Genomic DNA, 19097 nt, shown 5'->3' on the forward strand with positions numbered 1-19097 from the left:
GGTGTTTTTGTTTTGTCGATGTTGTGCTTCATTTATGTTTTAATTGATGTATGTTGATTCACCTCCTCCCCCCCCCCGCTCTCTCAGCATCAAGTGTGTTAAATAGTTTTCACTTTATTGATTTATTTTTCTGAATATGAAACAAATACAGTACAATAAATCTCAATGTTCCAATACAACATAAAGTGGCCCCGAGAATGTGTTCTCCTAGTGATGCATGTCCATCTAGGCTCCCCTAGGTACACCACACACAAAATAAGTAAATAATACATTATAAAAATTATGCAAGGTGTACAACACCTATTTTCCAACATTCATTGTCAATTCAAAGTCACCTAGATCTACATAAAGATCGCTATCATTATACTTTCTAGACAAATACCGTAGTCGTATATTCCAATCTCTAGCATGCTATTGACAAGTAGGATTTGAGATTTCATGTTGCCTTTCACATAAATGTGATTAGGAAATTAGAATCTAAAGGCAATGCTTCTCAATGACTAGAGATTTCATAGATAGGCTTGTCATATATTTGGGTGGATTTGGGGTAGTTGTCAAATTTGGTGAAATTGAAAATTAGTTTTCTTTAAAACACATAACAACTTTAATGTACTCTAACTTTGAAAGATTTCATTTTTTAATCAAAAGTTTGTGTGAGAAGTTAGGTGGATAATCCATAAATGTATATATAAGAGAATCATTTGAATATTTTGTCCCTCATTATTTGGTGAAGTCATTAAGATTAGTTTCTTTTATTCTCGAACATGAAGATTGTATGTTTTGTTGTACTAAAGCATGAAATATAATTAGCAAGGTTGATTGAATATGAAGAATGGAAGCCTACATTCTCTTTGTGCTCTTTCTTATGTATACATTCAACAATAGAAGTAATTACTCAACTGCCCAGTCTAAAACCTAATTTTATATTTATGTTGAAGGCATTTCTTATATGAAATGGATCGGCTGACTTTGGACATCCATGGCACAAATTGTTGGAGATGGGATGCAAGACGATCAAAAGCATCCCATCCATTGGATATTTCGTCCATTTTTTTCACCTACCAAGACATGGATGTCTTTTGTCATATCATGTCTATGCTACTCCAAAATTGGGGGAAAAAAAATATCAATGTTCAAAAAGACTTGTCCTAAATGAAAATGTTGAAAATCTTCATCTTATATGATTGTGAAAAGTTGATAAAGTTGTCAGATCGCAAATCACCTACATGTTTAGTAGTGCTTAACATATCAAGATGCAAATATGTAGAATAAACAAATGTAAGCAATCTAACCACAATGCACAAAGTTAAAACAATGTCAATTCACTTAACTGTCAAGCCAGATCAAGGTTGTGTGTTATGGTGAAATAAATGTGGTCAATCTAATCACAACACACAAAGTTAAAACCAACATTGACTGTCACTTAACTATATTAATAGCTTTAATTAATATAGATATACGATTACAAAACATGTGTGAAGAGAAATTAAAAAATGAAATTAAAGGCCTGTTTATGGGCCTAGACGAGATGATCTATTTTCTTGCCCTCCTATGGCACAAACGACAGTACAATGGGTACCCCCGGACGAAGGATGGGTTAAGGAAAATTTTGATGGAACTTCTAAAGGCAATATGGGTGTTTCTAGGGCAGGAGTGGTATTTAGAGATTGGAATGGAAATATATTAGCATTGGTTGCTCAAAAGTTGGATAGGGGGACAAATAATGAGGCGAAGGCTCGGGTAGCTCTAATGGTAGTTGAATGGGGCCTAAAACTTGGTTTCTCTAAACTACATCTGGAAGGAAATTCTTTAATCATAATCAATGCATTAATCAAAGGGGAGACACAAGCTTGGATTTTAGATCATTATGTTAAAAAGATGAAACAATTTTTTTTTAAATAATGATTTCAAAATCTCTCATGTTCATAGGATAGGGAATGAGGTGGTGGATGTGCTGTCAAAATGGGCCACGTCCTTTGAGTTGGAAAAAGAAACTCATCTTGAAGATTTTTAAAATCTGGCAAATGATGGTGTGGAGGTGGATTTTTAAGTGGTCGTGCATATCCTAGATAATGGCAAGTACGGAGAAGGAAGGTGGTGGACGTGCTAACTGGCATGAAGTGCGGTGGAAATGTTGCCATGGTAGGATTAGAATGTTTTTATCATGGTAAGGAAAGTGTATTAATGAATTTGAATTAATGAGCAGAGCTTTTGATGGTGTGGGTTGTTGTATGGCTCTTGAAATGACGGCACTCTGATGAATGCTTTGGCTTTTTAGGTGTGATTTTTTTTAGGCGTGTTGTTTGTATTTTGATCTGCTTCTCATTTTCATTTTCATGGAGATTGGTTGCAGAGTGGGTTGAGTGGTGGTGCAAAGGTGGTGGTACTATATAAGTGAAAGTGATGGAGGCTAGTTTTACAATTAAAACAGAGAGGCGGTTGGTTCCTTTCGTCGGGTGAGTATTTGACAGAGGATTGAAGGGCCTCTTTTGGTATAAGGACGAGAGGTTGTTTGATACTATGAAATTGGTTATGGAGGAGGGAATTAACCATATTAGCTACTGAAATAGGACAAATATGGATGTATATTCATTAATGGTGGCATGGGGTTTAGAATTTGAAGTCTCGGTGGACATAGTGAAAATGGTTATGAATGCTTTGGTACCAGAGGAGTATTTATTAGGGATGGACTCTATCTTTGAATGGGCAGTGCTTGGAGATGGTTTTGATATGTCTAACAATGTCAATGGGGATTCTCTTGTAGATAAATTGCCATTTGTGAGATGGCAAAAGGGTGAACTAAAAGAGAGATTCATGGCATTGGCACGATGTGGGTGGGAGGCACTGAAGACCTTCATGGAGTTGATGTATTTGGAAGAGGAGCTAAGAGAGGTAATGGAGGAGGCTCAGTGGGAGGTGGGACGCAAGTTATGGCCAAGAAAGAGGAAGATTGTTGCAGAGGGAGCTCATAACAAGTGTGATGGCTCTACTTGAATATTGTTTTTTGTTTTTTTTTGTCTATTGTGTGTGTTCATCACCTCAATTGAGCTTTTTTTTGTAATCCTTTAAACTAGCAGTTTAAGTGCCCTTGGTATAAGTGTATTTGTATGTTATCGTGCATAATCGAGCTCGTTTTGTAGACTGTATAGATGTTTTTTTGGGGGGGGGGTTTGGTGATGTTGAATGGTTGTTAAGGTAGTTTTTTTCCTTTGAATGGTATTTTGGGAAGCTTTGTAAGTTGAAGACTTTTATTAATAAAATCATATTATTACTGACAAAAAAATTTAATTGTACTTTTTTGAGATATAATGTAAATTAATTTCTAATATATAATATATTAATCATATTATATAATATCATTTATATATTGTATAATATAATATAGGTATATGTATAACAAATAATATAATATATATTATTTTAATGGTGGTGAAAGAGGGTGATGAAGAAATTGTAAGGAAGTTAAGTAGCGGAAACAACTTCCTACACTAACCTTGAGGGGAGGGTAATGCAAAACTTTTTCAGATCATTACAACAGTTACGGAAAATAGAAATAGATATAATAGCAATCATACCACAACACAATGATTTACGTGGGGAAAACCCTTTCGGGAGAAAAAACCCCACCCTCCAAAAGCAGCTCAATATTTTATTCAGCAATCAAAAACAGATTACAACATACTTGCAGAGCAAGCTCTTCGCAGGAGTACCATTAATCAGAGATTCAGAGGCAACTCAATAGCCATAAGACTCTTACACACAACCTCTATCTCACACACCTCATAAATAGGAGATACAATACAAGAAACCGTCAAACGGTATTACAAAACCATGGGCTAAAACCACCCAATAAGGTGTAGCCGACCTTATCTCCCTTCTAGATGCCCTATGACATGTTAAAGCACACATCAACACGTGTCGCTCCCTTTTACAGCTCATTTATGTATTCGATACAAATTATTTTTCCTATTTCAGGAGTACAAACTTTCGGAGGCCATAACTTGAGAACCAGGTGTCCGATTGACGAACCGTTTGAAGCGCCGGAAAGCTCGCGAAGTGCTCTATCACCTCGTAACCTGCTTCGCCGGTTACGGCAACTTTTCAGGGCATTTCGGAGCCTCTAAAGTCCCCAAAATTAATTTTAAACATTTTATTGCACCCCTCCAAGACGAAAACTTTAATATCTTCAAAACTAGCTGTGACCTTGCGACACAACTTTACTGGAATGCTTATCTAGCCAACCAGAAGCTTCAGGGAGAGTTTCGCACCATTTCGTGCTCAAATAAAAACTTACTATAAATAGTAACCTCGCATAAATGCAAGGTTGAGACACCATTTTTTCCAACAAATCTCCCACTTGTCGAACACCTTGCATGAGCGGAAGGGAATGTCAACACAATGAATCAATTGCTAGGGGCCATAAGGCCCATAGACTCTGAACACCATCTGAACTTCTCTGTGCTCACAGCCTTAGTTAAAGCATCTGCAACATTCATCAAAGTGTCCACCTTAACCAGCTTCACCCTACCATCTTCGACCATATCTCTAACAAAATGATACTGAACATCAATATGTTTGGTCCGGGCATGAAATGTCGGGTTCTTAGCTAGGCTAATTGCACTCTGACTGTCACAGTAAACTGTCACTGTACCTTGTTTTATTCCAATATCCAAACACAATCTCTTAAGCCAAATGGCCTCTTTACAAGCATGAGTAGCTGCCATATACTCTGCTTCAGTAGTGGATAAAGCAACCACAGCCTGTCGCTTACTCATCCAACTAATTGCACCACCAAACAAAGTAAACACATAAGCACTGGTGGATCTTCTGCTATCAATATCACCTGCCCAATCTGAATCTACATAACCATGGATATCAAGGGAAGTCATGTCTCCAACTGAATTACCATGATAACACAAAGAATACTCTGAAGTACCCTTCAAATATCTGAAGACTCTTTTGACTGCATCCCAATGAACTCTACCAGGATTAGACATATATCTAGAAAGTACTCCCACTGCTTGGGCAATGTCTGGTCTAGTACAGACCATAGCATACATCAAGCTTCCAACCGCACTTTGGTAAGGCACTCTGCTCATGTCTTCCATCTCCAATGGGGATGTAGGACAATCTGAAACAGATAGTTTCGTTACAACTGTAAAAGGAACACTCAATGGTCTACAATTTTGCATGTTGAACCTCTGTAACACTGAATTCACATACTTACTCTGGCCTAGCCATAGCTTTCTGTTTGCCCTATCTCTTCTAATTTCCATCCCAAGAATGTGCTTTGCTGCACCAAGATCTTTCATTTCAAATTTAGCAGCGAGCTGAGACTTCAGTTCTGAAATCATACCTTTCCCTTTACCAATGAATAACATATCATCAACATACAATGCAATGAATAAGAAATGATCACCATAAGATTTATAATAAACACAGTGATCTGATTTAGAACGTTCAAATCCCAAACTCAACACATATGTATCAAATTTCTGGTACCACATCCTAGGACTTTGTTTGAGGCCATACAAAGATTTCTTCAATTTACAGACCAAATTACTTTTGTCTTTCACCACATAGTGCTCCGGCTGTGTCATATAAATATCTTCCTCCAAATCACCATGAAGGAAAGCAGTTTTCACATCCATTTGCTCAACCTCTAAATCATAAGCAGTAGCAATAGAAAGCAAAAATCTAATGGACGTCATTTTTGCAACAGGAGAAAATATCTCATCGTAATCAACACCCTCAACCTGAGAGTAGCCTTTTGCAACTAACCTTGCTTTATACTTTTCAATGCTTCCATCTGAACCAATCTTTTTCTTGAACACCCATTTACAACCAACAGGTTTTCGTCCTTCAGGCAATGGTACAAGATCCCATGTATCATTCTTTTTCAAAGCTATCATTTCTTCCTCCATAGCAATCTTCCAGGATTCTGCATCATTCATACCTAATGCCTCTTCTACAGATTTCGGTTCATCCACACTAGTATTCAGAGCAAAAATACATCTCCAATCATCAGGTGAATACCTTTCAGGTGGTTGTCTATGTCTTGTAGACCTTCGAACAAGCTGAGTTGGAGGTTCTTCCTCCTCTTCTGAAGATTCAGAGCTAGACGAGCTCTCCTCAAATTCTTGCCTATCTAGGGGTCTCGATTCAACTCTTTCAGGTGTAGAAGGAAGTTGAATCACATCTTCTTTTTTAGTCTGTTCTGGCTGCAATGTAACAGAAGGAGACTTAATTTCTCTAAAAATAACACTTCTACTATGAATTACCTTTTGTGCAACAGGGTCCCAAAGCTTGTATCCTTTCACACCATAACTATACCCGATGAAGATACATTTCACAGCCTTGTTCTCCAACTTTGTTCGCTTCTCCTTTGGCACATGTGCATATGCCTCGCAACCAAAAACTCTAAGATGTCTCAATGAAGGCTTGTGACCTGACCATGCTTCCATAGGCGTTTTATCAACAAGAGCTGATGTAGGAGACCTGTTAATCAGGTAGCAAGCAGTGGCAACAGCTTCAGCCCAAAACTTTTGTTCAAGACCAGCACCACTCAACATACTCCTAGCCTTTTCCATCAGTGTCCTGTTCATTCTTTCTACAACTCCATTCTGCTGTGGAGAATACGGAGTTGTCTTCTGCCTGTTAATTCCACAGTCTTTATAGAATCTATCAAAATCATTAGAGCAAAACTCACCGCCATTATCAGTTCTCAAACATTTTATTTTCTTTCCAGTCTGCAACTCAACCATTGCTTTAAATTCTTTAAAACGACTAAAAACTTCAGATTTACTCTTTAGAAAATAAACCCATGTCCTTCTACTAAAATCATCAATAAATGAAACATAATATGTGGATTTTCCAATCGAAGAGACATCTACTGGACCAAACACATCAGAATGGATAAGATCCAAAACACCACAAGTTTTATGAGAACTCGAGTAAAACTGAACGCGGTTTTGTTTTCCATAAATGCAATGCTCACAGAAATCAAAGTCAAGGTTAAAGTCATTCAAACCTTCAACAAGGTTTTTATTTTTCAAGGTCCTTAGACCCTTTTCTCCAATGTGGCCAAGTCTCTGGTGCCATAACATAGTCTTCTCTGCAGGTAACTTTGCTTCAGACGAAAGAGCACCCTTAGGTACCCAAAAACCATTTCCATCTGCTAAAGGTGAAACCTTCAAATCTTAAAGTGAAGTATCCACAGATTTACTTTTTACAGAAGTGCTATTACACTCAACAGTGTATGCTTCAAGCTTATACAAAGTGCCAAACCTGACACCTCTAGCAACTACCATAGCACCCTTAATCATCTTACATCTTGTTTCAGAAAAGACTACCTGCACACCCGCATCTATCAGTTTGCTCACAGATAACAGGTTTCGTTTTAATCCAGGGATATGCAGCACACCATTAATCCCTTTTATTCTACCATCAGAAAACCGGATTCTAACCTTACCTCGACCAACAATGTCTAGAGGTGAATCATCACCCAAGTACACCTTACCTCCATTAAATCCTTCATATTCAGAAAACCAATCTCTATTGGAAGTCATATGAAAAGATGCACCTGAGTCAATTAGCCAGGCATCATTACCTGCATGAGTCGCCAAAGCCGCAATAAATGCATCGCCATCTTCCTTGTCGGACTCAGAATCAGAATCGAACTTTTTCATTTTCTTCTTCTTTTCTTCTTTGCAGTCCTTACGGATGTGACCCGGTTTACCGCAATTCCAGCAAATGACTTTGGACTTTCCAGGAGATTTCGATCTCCCTTTGGATTTGGACTTGCCGCGCTTCTCATTCTTCTTGCCTTTCTCCTTAGGTCTTCCATGAACGGTTAGGGCTTCCTTTGAACTGATGGATACCTTCCTTCGCATCTCTTCACCGAGTAGGGCACCCACCACGTCTTCAGATTTCAAAACAACAGAAGTACTACCGATAGCCATAACAAGAGAATCCCACGAATCAGGCAAAGAACAAAGCAAGATCTGACATTTCTCCTCCTCGTCCATCTTAACACCGACGGATACTAATTGGGCCACAATCATATTGAATGCTTCTAGGTGGTCTGCAATTCGTCCACCCTCTTCCATCTTCAAGGAATACAATTTCTTTCTTAAGAAAATTTGATTTAATAAAGATTTCACTTGATACATCTCACCAAGCTTAGTCCATAGCTTCTTTGCAGAGTTCTCTTCATGGACATTGATTAGAACAGAGTCTGCCAGGCACAGTCTGATTAGACCCTTGGCTTTTCGGTCCATAACATCATACTGAGCTGTCGCAGTAGGATCTGAGGGCCTTTGGACATTCGCATCAACAGCATCCCAAAGATCTCGATCTATTAGCAGATCTTCCATCTTCAGCTTCCACATCTCAAAATTACTTTCATTAAATTTATCCACCTCTATTCTCCCTGACGAACTCGCCATCTGAATATTCCTGCAACAAGATCAAAAAGTGTCTTCTGCACAAGCTCCCACTCTAATCTGGATTAGTTCAAAAAACCCAACTGCCCACAATTGAAACCAAAGGTGATCAAGCTCTGATACCACTTGTAAGGAAGTTAAGTAGCGGAAACAACTTCCTACACTAACCTTGAGGGGAGGGTAATGCAAAACTTTTTCAGATCATTACAACAGTTACGGAAAATAGAAATAGATATAATAGCAATTATACCACAACACAATGATTTACGTGGGGAAAACCCTTTCGGGAGAAAAAACCCCACCCTCCAAAAGCAGCTCAATATTTTATTCAGCAATCAAAAATAGATTACAACATACTTGCAGAGCAAGCTCTTCGCAGGAGTACCATTAATCAGAGATTCAGAGGCAACTCAATAGCCATAAGACTCTTACACACAACCTCTATCTCACACACCTCATAAATAGGAGATACAATATAAGAAACCGTCAAACGGTATTACAAAACCATGGGCTAAAACCACCCAATAAGGTGTAGCCGACCTTATCTCCCTTCTAGATGCCCTATGACATGTTAAAGCACACATCAACACGTGTCGCTCCCTTTTATAGCTCATTTATGTATTCGATACAAATTATTTTTCCTATTTCAGGAGTACAAACTTCCGGAGGCCATAACTTGAGAACCGGGTGTCCGATTGACGAACCGTTTGAAGCGCCGGAAAGCTTGCGAAGTGCTCTATCACCTCGTAACCCGCTTCACTGGTTACGACAACTTTTCAGGGCGTTTCGGAGCCTCTAAAGTCCCCAAAATTAAGTTTAAACATTTTATTGCACCCCTCCAAGACGAAAACTTTAATATCTTCAAAACTAGCTGTGACCTTGCGACGCAACTTTACCGGAATGCTTATCTAGCCAACCAAAAGCTTCAGGGAGAGTTTCGCACCATTTCGTGCTCAAATAAAAACTTACTATAAATAGTAACCTCGCATAAATGCAAGGTTGAGACACCATTTTTCCCAACAGAAATCAAAAGGAAAGCTTTTCTCTCCTCAAGAGGAATGAAAGTTTCACAAAAGATTCTCCTTAACCTTTTCACGTGCATTACATTAAAAGAGGGGGGAGGGAGAGTTCACTAGATCCAATCTCAATAGGAAGACATTGATTGCTAAGTGAATTGACAATGGATTTGGAAAGCAACAACAACCCCTCTTTTAGAATGTAAAAGGCTGAATTGTGTGATTTGAGACAAAGTGTAAAAGAGACAAAGAAATAACTATAACTTGAAATATAAATGTGGGATGACGTTGTGCACGTGGAATTGGCAGTAAAATGTCGAGAGGAAGCTCCCCTGCAAATTTGAGCGAAAGTTGTCAGGACCGTGTTGAAAGTGCACACAGTCCTCTGAAAAATCTGCATGTCGGAAAGGGTTTTTCTATCTCTGAGAATGAAATCCAAATCTGTAAATACAGCTACGCACCTACAACCTACACACAGAAAAGAGAGGAAAAAGGATTGGGATTGGGGGTTTACCTTTAGGTCAAACCCCAGTTTTGGAATTAACCAAATGATGTAAAGTAGTACTTGCAAGTAAATGTAAATGAAAGACTGAAATAGAATTCACCTCAAGGGAGGATGCAATTGAAATGTAGATAGATTTTCTTGTGTGGAATTTAATGATGAAAGAGATCTCCTCTTCAATGGTTGAATCCTTGACTTGAATGCAACACCTAGCCTTGAAAGGAGACTTGAGAATGCTCAATGCTTGAAAGGAATTCTTGAATGCTTGAATGCTTGGATGCTTGAATGACGATAATCCTTTTTCACTTAACTTTCGTTTATCAAACTTATCGCTTGTCCAACTTATGCAAATGGGAGAGAGTAATGCATCTTGTATATCTACCAATTAGGGTTAACTGACTGATTTTTTTTCATAGGCCAACATAGGGAAACTTTTCCCGCTTCAAATTGCAAAGCTCAATGCAAGATAAATGCAGAAGGGGCCCAAAATAGGGAAAGGAAAAGGGTGCCACACCCATGTCCTAGGGGGACAAGGGAGCCATGCCCTTGTCCTACCCTTATCTAGGACAAAAATTAATAAATGAGTGTGCGGGGTGCGAGGAAATGCAGGCTTCGGGCAGTGTGAGCATGTCTCGGGTCTCCGATCAGGCTTAGGGATTCAATTCGCCAATGTGAAGACCCAAATGTGGTTTAAAATTTTAAGGTCACCATTTTATGATGCTACATTTAGCCCCCACTTTAGCGGGAGTATAAGCATACGCCAATACTTACGGTAAAGTACAAGGAAACAAGATTGAAAGACTTTCACCATGTCAAGGAGGCAAGATACACCAAGCCCCCAGTGGACTAAGGATCTTACGACATCGATTGACAAAGTAAAAGGGAAGATCAAGAGAGAAAGAACCATGATTACAAGTAGCAAGGTTCCCCTTACTATGAGTCATGAAAGGCAGGGATGCCAAAAATTACAAAGCAAAGCTAAGTTCACTAAGTAACTTTGAGTATCAAGAAGGAAAATATGAGCGGAGTGTATGCCCCCATGTTAAAGCGATCACACATGCCTTATCGGGAGCGATTTCTTTAAGGTAGGATACACCCAAGAGAGAAAAAGAGAGGGAGATCATGTTATCACAAGGATTTACCCCCCAATCGAGGAATAAACCTAAGGATAATGAACACAAAACATAAAAGACGAGGTAGTTTCACTTTCCTCAGGGTTAGTATGTTGTATCATAACTCATGTATATCATATGTATATATGTGCATAGAATAATCGTCATTCCCCAAAGGAAGGAAACTACCTTGGAAGAAAGGGAATAGAAGATGTCTTTTGAGTCAACATTAAGAGACCAAAAAAGATCTCAATTATTTGCATCATCCTCAAGTAGACATTACTAGGGAACAAAGATGAATAGGGATACACATAAAAGAATAATCACAAAAGAGCAAGAAAAGAGAGGGGTAGAGGATCTACGGTGCTAATGTAGCTAGTCTAGCATGTCATCCACCTCCTGATGTTGTTGATCACTATTTTGGGAAGGCGGGAAACACACCAGATGAGCGACATCAAGCACAACAGATGGAGCTATCACAAGATCCAAACAAGGACTATGCTCATGTGCTAAGTCACTTTGTTCATTTCTAGGAGCTAGGATTAAAGCTTTTGAAAACTCTAAAGATAAATGTTTGTCCACATCAACATATTTATAGTCGCTATCAAAAGAATTAAGAGTTGTATTGTCATCATGAATAACATTTTCACCTATTTCTTCATCAAGATTTATAGAAAGAGGAGCACAAACTCAAATAGGAGTAAAACCCTCACATGTTTTTTGCAACTTATGATTTGGACATGTAGGTTCAATATCTTGCTTTAGAGAAAAGGGAATCATGTCAACTGTTGGTGTTTTGGGAGATTGGATATTTTGAGGAACAACTTCACGAGTTCGAGCACGACACTTTCATCGGCGATCTCTCGCACAACAATTCTGTCAACTCTTAGCAGAAGATTGAGAAGGAGAAGGAATATTTATGAAAGGAGGAATATTTGTTGAAGGAGAAATATTCTCATCTTTGGTAGTTGGAGGTTTAGGTTGAGGTCTTTTAGGTTGGACAAGAGGAGAGGCAAGTCTCTTCTCTATAAGAGCAAGGAGGCGAAACTGCACCATATAAAGTAGGAATGTTTGGTGGAGGAAGGAGACCAAGTCCATCATGAGGAAAATGTATAGGTCTAACCTTAGGAGGAATATTGTTGATATTATTAGGAGAAGGCATAGTTTCATCCATAGGAATAGGTTGGGAATCCTCCTTAAGAGGAAGGTTAGTTCTATCTATCAAGGGAAGAACCTCATCTTCAAGAATGATAGGAATGCCAATTGTTGGAGTTCTAGGTGGGCTCAAGGATAGGATCATATATTTCTTCCACTTTTAATAATATTGAAAGAGAGCAACACTTCTTGGTGGAAGAGATTATAATTGTTAAGGCCAAAATAAATAGATAGGAACACCCGGGCTTCTCTCGGCTGGTAGAAATAAGCTATGGTTAACAGTTATGATTTCTCTATTATGGGGAAATTTCAAACACTTATGGATTGGGGAAGAAATAGCCTTCATGGAAGATAGCCAAGGATAGCCCAACTTCATACGGAATTGCTCAGAGGAAGGAATAATAACAAAGTTAACATCTATAGTTTTGGTGTGAACCTCAATAGGAAGCGTAATAGAACCAATGGTAGGACAAGAGAATCCATCAAACAACTTAACAACCACATTAGTGTCATCATAGATTGGCTTATGCAAACATAAAGTGAAAAGACACTCCTCAGTGATGACATTAACCATACAAGAGGGATCAATAAGCACACCATGACAAGTAATTTTCTGAATCTTTACAACTATGTATAAAGGCCCATTAGGTGCTCTAATGGTCTCACTAGGGTCAAATGTGATACATAAGTCCTTAGGTTTTCTTTGTTTCTCTACCATATTCACCAAATTCTAAACTATAGTAGTCACATTAGAAGGAGAGAAAGAGGTATGTTCAGTCTCAATCACGTTAGAGGTATGAGAAGGTAAAGGATTAGCAAAAATCTTAAGATTTTGATTAGGAGGGGCTACTGATTTGTTTCCCTTATCATTCACACTTACCACAAATATAATTTTTTTTTTTTTTTGAGAAAAGGTGGCAGTGCCACCTAATATATTTTGTTTATATATTTCTTTAAGTTGATTCAAAGAGCTCCCGAAGAAAAGAACCAAAAAGAAAAACTTCGATCCTTGCTCAATATCACATAGAAAGGTTGTGAAACTTAAATCCCTAATATGCCACAAAAGTATAATATATCTCATAATGTCCAGAATACCAAATGCCGCAAGTCATCTCCAAGTATCGAATTCTTCCTGAAGTATGTTGACCAAGAAGAGGTCTGAACCAAAACATCATGAAAGTTGTACACATTTACATAGCAGTCCATAGTTTTCCTCGCATCATAGATGCCCAAATCAATATCCATTCACATCATTCAGATACTGCACAACCACGGAACCCTATAATTGAGAATACCTCACATACCAACTTTTTATCATTATGAAAACATTTGCATAACCATGTACAATAGTATCCTGTACCCATGTCCTCCAAAATTATTTTTCTAAGGATTGGAAAAGAATCGAGATCACAATTCAGACCCATCATATTAAGTTCTACCTTGGAACTTCCCATATTTGCCAAATGATCTGCAACCCGGTTTCCTTCTCTATACACATGTGAAATAGTAAAATTTACAAATGTATCAATGAGTGCCCATGCTTGTTCAAGCAAAAATCTTATCTGCCAATTGTCAATACTTCTCTTTATGCAAGTGTTGATAATAATAGCTGAGTCACCTTCAATGTGAATATAAGACATGTTCAATTTTTTAACTAGTAGATTGGCTTCAAGCAAATCATATGCCTCTACATAGTTTTTAGTACCCGGTGGAATGGAAACAGATTTCAAAGAAAAAACACACCCTATATGGTCCCTAATGCATACTCCTACTCCTGCATCACCTGGGTTCCCTTTAGAGGAGCCATAAAAATTCAATTTAAAATGTGTTGGATTCGGAGGACACCATTTCACTTTATCTATGTCAATTTTACTAATCCTCACTCTCGGAAAGCAAGGTGATACAGGAATAGTGATGCCCTTCCAGCAATTAATAACTTGGCCATCCCAAGAAGTAAATTCCCTACTTGGATTGAACTAATTTGAAAAATGAGCATTAACCAGTTCTGATACTAATTTTTCAATGTAATTGAAAACATCAGAAAGAGGAGATGTATGTTTTCTAAAAATATGCGTATTTATTTCCCACCAGATTGACCATACTACTGTGGATGGGATCACTTTCCAAATGCATGCAAAAAGAGAGGATGAGCATAAGACTAGCCAGGACTGGAACAAATCCCATACATTATTTAGAAGAGGGATGCTAAAGGAAAGTTTAGCAAGCACAAACATCCAACAATTATGAGCAAAATCACATTGGAGGAGGAGATGATCTAACGTTTCATTATGCTCACCACAAAGTACACAAGCAAATGGAGGTGCAATGTTCAATTTATCAAGTCTCTCACTGGTAAGTATTCTCTTGTGTAGAGCAAGCCAAGCAAGCATCCCTGCCTTGGGAAGAATATTGGTGTTCCAACAAAAGTTATAAGCTCTTTGTGAATAGGATTGAACCGACATCTGATGAATTGTCGTATACCCTTCCTTGATAGAGTACTTTCCATTCTTCACAGGGCACCATATCAAATTGTCTGAACCATTAGAGATAAAAATGATGCGGTTCTTGAGAATCAAAGAAAAATTTACCTTTTGAGTCGAGGAGATTAGGAGTGAAGCTGGATTATTCCAAATGACATGATTTGAAGGCTTCTCAAGATCATCTATGCAATCATAAAGGTAAGATCCCCATTGAGTAATAAATATGGGGATTACATTTACTAGAGATTTCTCAAGATTAAGGGAGGGGAGACCACTCCATGAATCATGCCAGAAGTTGACATCTTTGCCATTATGTACTTGCCAAGATAAATATCTAGTAATCACATTCCTAGAAGCCATCATGAAGTTCCAAACTACAGAGCCTGATGGAGGATCAAGGATAGTAAAAATACGTGATGGGGTAGGAGTATCTAAATACTTTTCTTGCATAACTTGACACCAAAAAGCATGTGGTTTTACATAAATATTCCAAACCAACTTTCCCCCAAAGGCCTTGTTCCTTTTTGAAATATCGTGTAGACCAACCCCAACTGTACTTGTAGTCATTTTGTTGAGAGAAACAAGTGAGATCTTTTTATCTTCTGAAAGATTACCTTTCCAAATAAAATTCTGAATATTTTTCTCGATATGGGAAACAATAGATTTCGGGGCTTGAAGGATTGAAATGTGGTAGTTTGGGATTGTAGCCAAAACAATTTTGACAAGAAGGATTCTGCCTGACAGAGGTAACCACCTAGCTTTCCACACATGAATTCTTCTTTTTAATCTATCAATCATAGAATTCCAAAAAGAGGGTTTCCCTAATCCCATAAAGAAAGGGATGCCCAAGTACGAAGATGGAATAGAATCCACTGGAAAGCCCAATGTCTGGATAATGTTGTTAGACAAGAAAAGGTGATAGTAGATCACCTTGTCTAACTCCTTGAGTGGCTCAAAAAAAACCAGAAGGATTGTCATTAATAATAACTGAGAAATGTGCACCAGAGAGATAATTTTTGATCCATTTGCACCACTTATCCGAAAAGCCAAACTTTTTAAGCACTCTCAAAAGAAAAGACCAACATACTTTATCATATGCTTTCAACATGTCTAATTTAGCTATGAAAGCAGTGGACTGTGAAGAGTTAATTGAGTGCAAAGCTTCATGGGCCGCAAGTGCACCTTCCAATGTTTCCTTACCAAGAACAAAACCTCCTTGTTGAGGAGATATTACTTTAGGTATCAAGGATTTTACCCGGAGATAAATAGCTTTTGTGAAGATCTTGTAAATTGTATTACACAAGAAGATAGGCCTAAAATCTGCAAAAGATTGAGGGTTGTTGGATTTGGGGATAAGAGCAAGATGGGTTGAATTGAAGTTCTTGAGTATAAATTTTTTTGTCTTGACTCCTCCAAATCCATTAAAAGATCAAAACTTAAAATGTCCCAACACTTTTGAAAGAATAGCATGGTAAAATTGTCAGGGCCTAGAGACTTGTCAAGAGCCATCGAAACTACCACCTCTTGAAGTTAATCAAGAGATAAAGGTTCGATCAGATAATCATTATCACTCTGTGAAATCAGACAAGGGATGGAATCTAGCAATACCTCGACACTGGAGTCCTCAGGAACAAAAGGAGGATAAGGAGCAAGAAAATTTTTAAAGAAGAGTTCACTCTCTTCCCTAATTTCTTGTTCATTAGTTAATTTTATCCCCGAAGAAGAGACATTTATAGAAAATATAGTAGATGCAGCTTGCTTAATCTTTGCAGATGCCTAAAAGAACTTAGTATTTTTATACCCATCTTTTAGCCATAGCTCCCTTGATTTTTATCTCCAATACTCCTCCTCTCTAGAGCACAATTCTTCCTAGTATCTTTGTAAATGCTTCTGCCTTGAGAAGGTTTCAGGGTTAATCCCATTAGAAAAGATAAGTTTGTTGATGTCCTTTAATTCCTTCTCTACATTTGATTTTTTTGCAAAGATGTTTTTGAATACTTCCCTATTCCAGACTTTGATATTTGCTTTTACAAATTGCATTTTCATATAAAGTTGAAACATTTTGTTCCCCCTACAGAAGGAGGCACTTACCCACCATTGACGAAGTAAAGCATGAAAGTGTGGGTGTCAAAACCACATTCTTTCGCATTTAAAAGAAGGTCTATGATGAGAAGCTTCATGTTTATCCAAGCATAATGAAATAGGAAAATGGTTAGATCCAGGGAATGATAGAATATTAGAGTTGAAAGTATATATATGAAGGATCCATTCATTTGAAGTGAAAACCTGTCCAATCTGCTTGCTATTTGAAGGGAAGTTCTCTGATTTGTACATGTAAATTGATCATTAGAAGGTAAAATGTCAAAAAGGGCATTATCAAACACAAAAGATCAAAAGTCATCAATCACCTTAGAAGCAGTAGGGTTCCCTCCCTGTTTCTCATCCTGAGATAAAATGGCATTAAAATTACCTCCTAAGATGATTTTCTGAGCTCCATGTTGATGGACTTGATAAGATAAGGTATTCCAAAGAGCATGTTTCTCATGGGGAGCTGTTGGACCATAAATATTAAAGAGAAGAAAGGATAAATCAAAATTTTCAAAAAGAATAAGATGCCAATTTGTCCCTTAGTTTAAGGTTTTTGCTTTGATTGTCCTGGGATTCCACAATGTCAGAATACCACCGGAAGCCCCTACTGCAGGAACATGTATGAAATCCCATAAAGTCCATTTTTTAAAATTCTTTTGAGAGGCTTCATAAGAAAACATTGTTTCTTGCAATAAAATGATGTCTGCTTGGGAGGAATCCAATTGCTGCTTGATATGTCCCCTCTTGTCAGAGGCATTCAAACCTCTGACATTCCAAGATATGATCCTCATTGCACCTGAGAAGAATAACTTGTCTACAATTGTAGACTGGATACCCCCTGCGATCTCTTCTTGGATTTAAAGAATCTTGGGCTTCTGACATCTTTTTTTAAGTGTTTTAGTTAACAAAGGAGATGAAGAGACTGATTGAGAAATAGAAAGATGTTGAGAAAAATTGAAGTCAATCTGTGTGGGAGGTTGAAAAGGTTGATATGAATTATGTTCAGCCACAAGGTGATCAGCATGACTAAACTCCAAAATGGGTGGTGAAGTATTAAGAGGGAGAGGCATAGCATCAACAGAAGGGACATCCTGAATTTCTGGGAATTCCTCGAGAGCAATTTCATCAATCAAGTTCGATGCAACAGAGATAAGGATATCATGTTCCATTAATTTGATATTTGGAGCATTTTATAAGGGTCCAACAGTGGGAAGATTGCGATCAACCACATGGAAAAGTTGGCAATTAAACATCAAGCTATGAATCAAATTATCCTTTGCATTCTGTGAAATAGAGATTTCTTGATCTTGAGAATCTGTGGGTCCCATGGGAGTTAAACTCAGAAAAGAAGAAGTGACCTGCCTAAAGAGAGAAGAAGCAAATATGTTCTTGTACAACCAATCAATCAGGATTGGAGAGCAGTGGATCTTAAAAGATATTTTCTTGTATCTACCCACAAATTTTTGAAGAGAACATGAACCAGAGATAACAACCTGGTATTGAGGAGAATTCTTCCAATTGGAGGGTCTTGTTATTTTTTCTTTTGGAATTAAAACATCTGTCATACAACCCAAAAATAATTGAGAAGGAATCGCAAAAAGAGGAGGATTTTTCTGTAACTGAACTGGTGCAGGAGCACCTGAGCACCTGAATGCTCAAATCCTAGCAGGTATAACATTTTATTGCAAATTAATCATGTGTGTTTATTTTATGCTTCTAGTAGGTTTAATAGGTTTTTTTTGTGGTTTAATAAGGCTTGGAACTCATTTGTGTTTAAGAGTTTCCAAGATTTTTCTTTTTTTGCTCGGCAGGCTAAAAATTGTCAATTTTGGGTCCAAATGAGCATTTTTGAATTTTTGATGTTGGAAAGCCTTGAAAGGAATTGGAGCATGTTTATTCAGTTTTTCTAGATGATTTTGAGTCATTGGTTTGAGTGCCAAGTCACCAGAAGTCAAAATGCAATTTTTGAGCAACAAAAGTTGTCAAAAAGTTGTCAAAAGTTGTCAAAAAAGTGGTTTTTGGTGGTTTTGGTTAGTTCCAGCCTGTACCTGTCCATACAAGGGCTTCAACAAGTTGGCACATGTATATAAACCATGTTCCAATCATTGTATGGGTTGTTCATTTTGGAAAATTAAGAGAAATACTTATTTTGCTCTCATTTTTGTGAGTACAGTCCGTACCATGGCTCCATGAGTCCATACTACTCTTGTTTTTCATTGCTGTGATCTCTCTTGATGTTTTATTAGTGATCTCTAATATTTTCTTGGGGTTTGGAACAAGTTTTGTTTGGAGTGCTCTTG

Source organism: Cryptomeria japonica, chromosome 5, assembly GCF_030272615.1.
Source record: "Cryptomeria japonica chromosome 5, Sugi_1.0, whole genome shotgun sequence".
Classification (NCBI taxonomy): domain Eukaryota; kingdom Viridiplantae; phylum Streptophyta; class Pinopsida; order Cupressales; family Cupressaceae; genus Cryptomeria; species Cryptomeria japonica.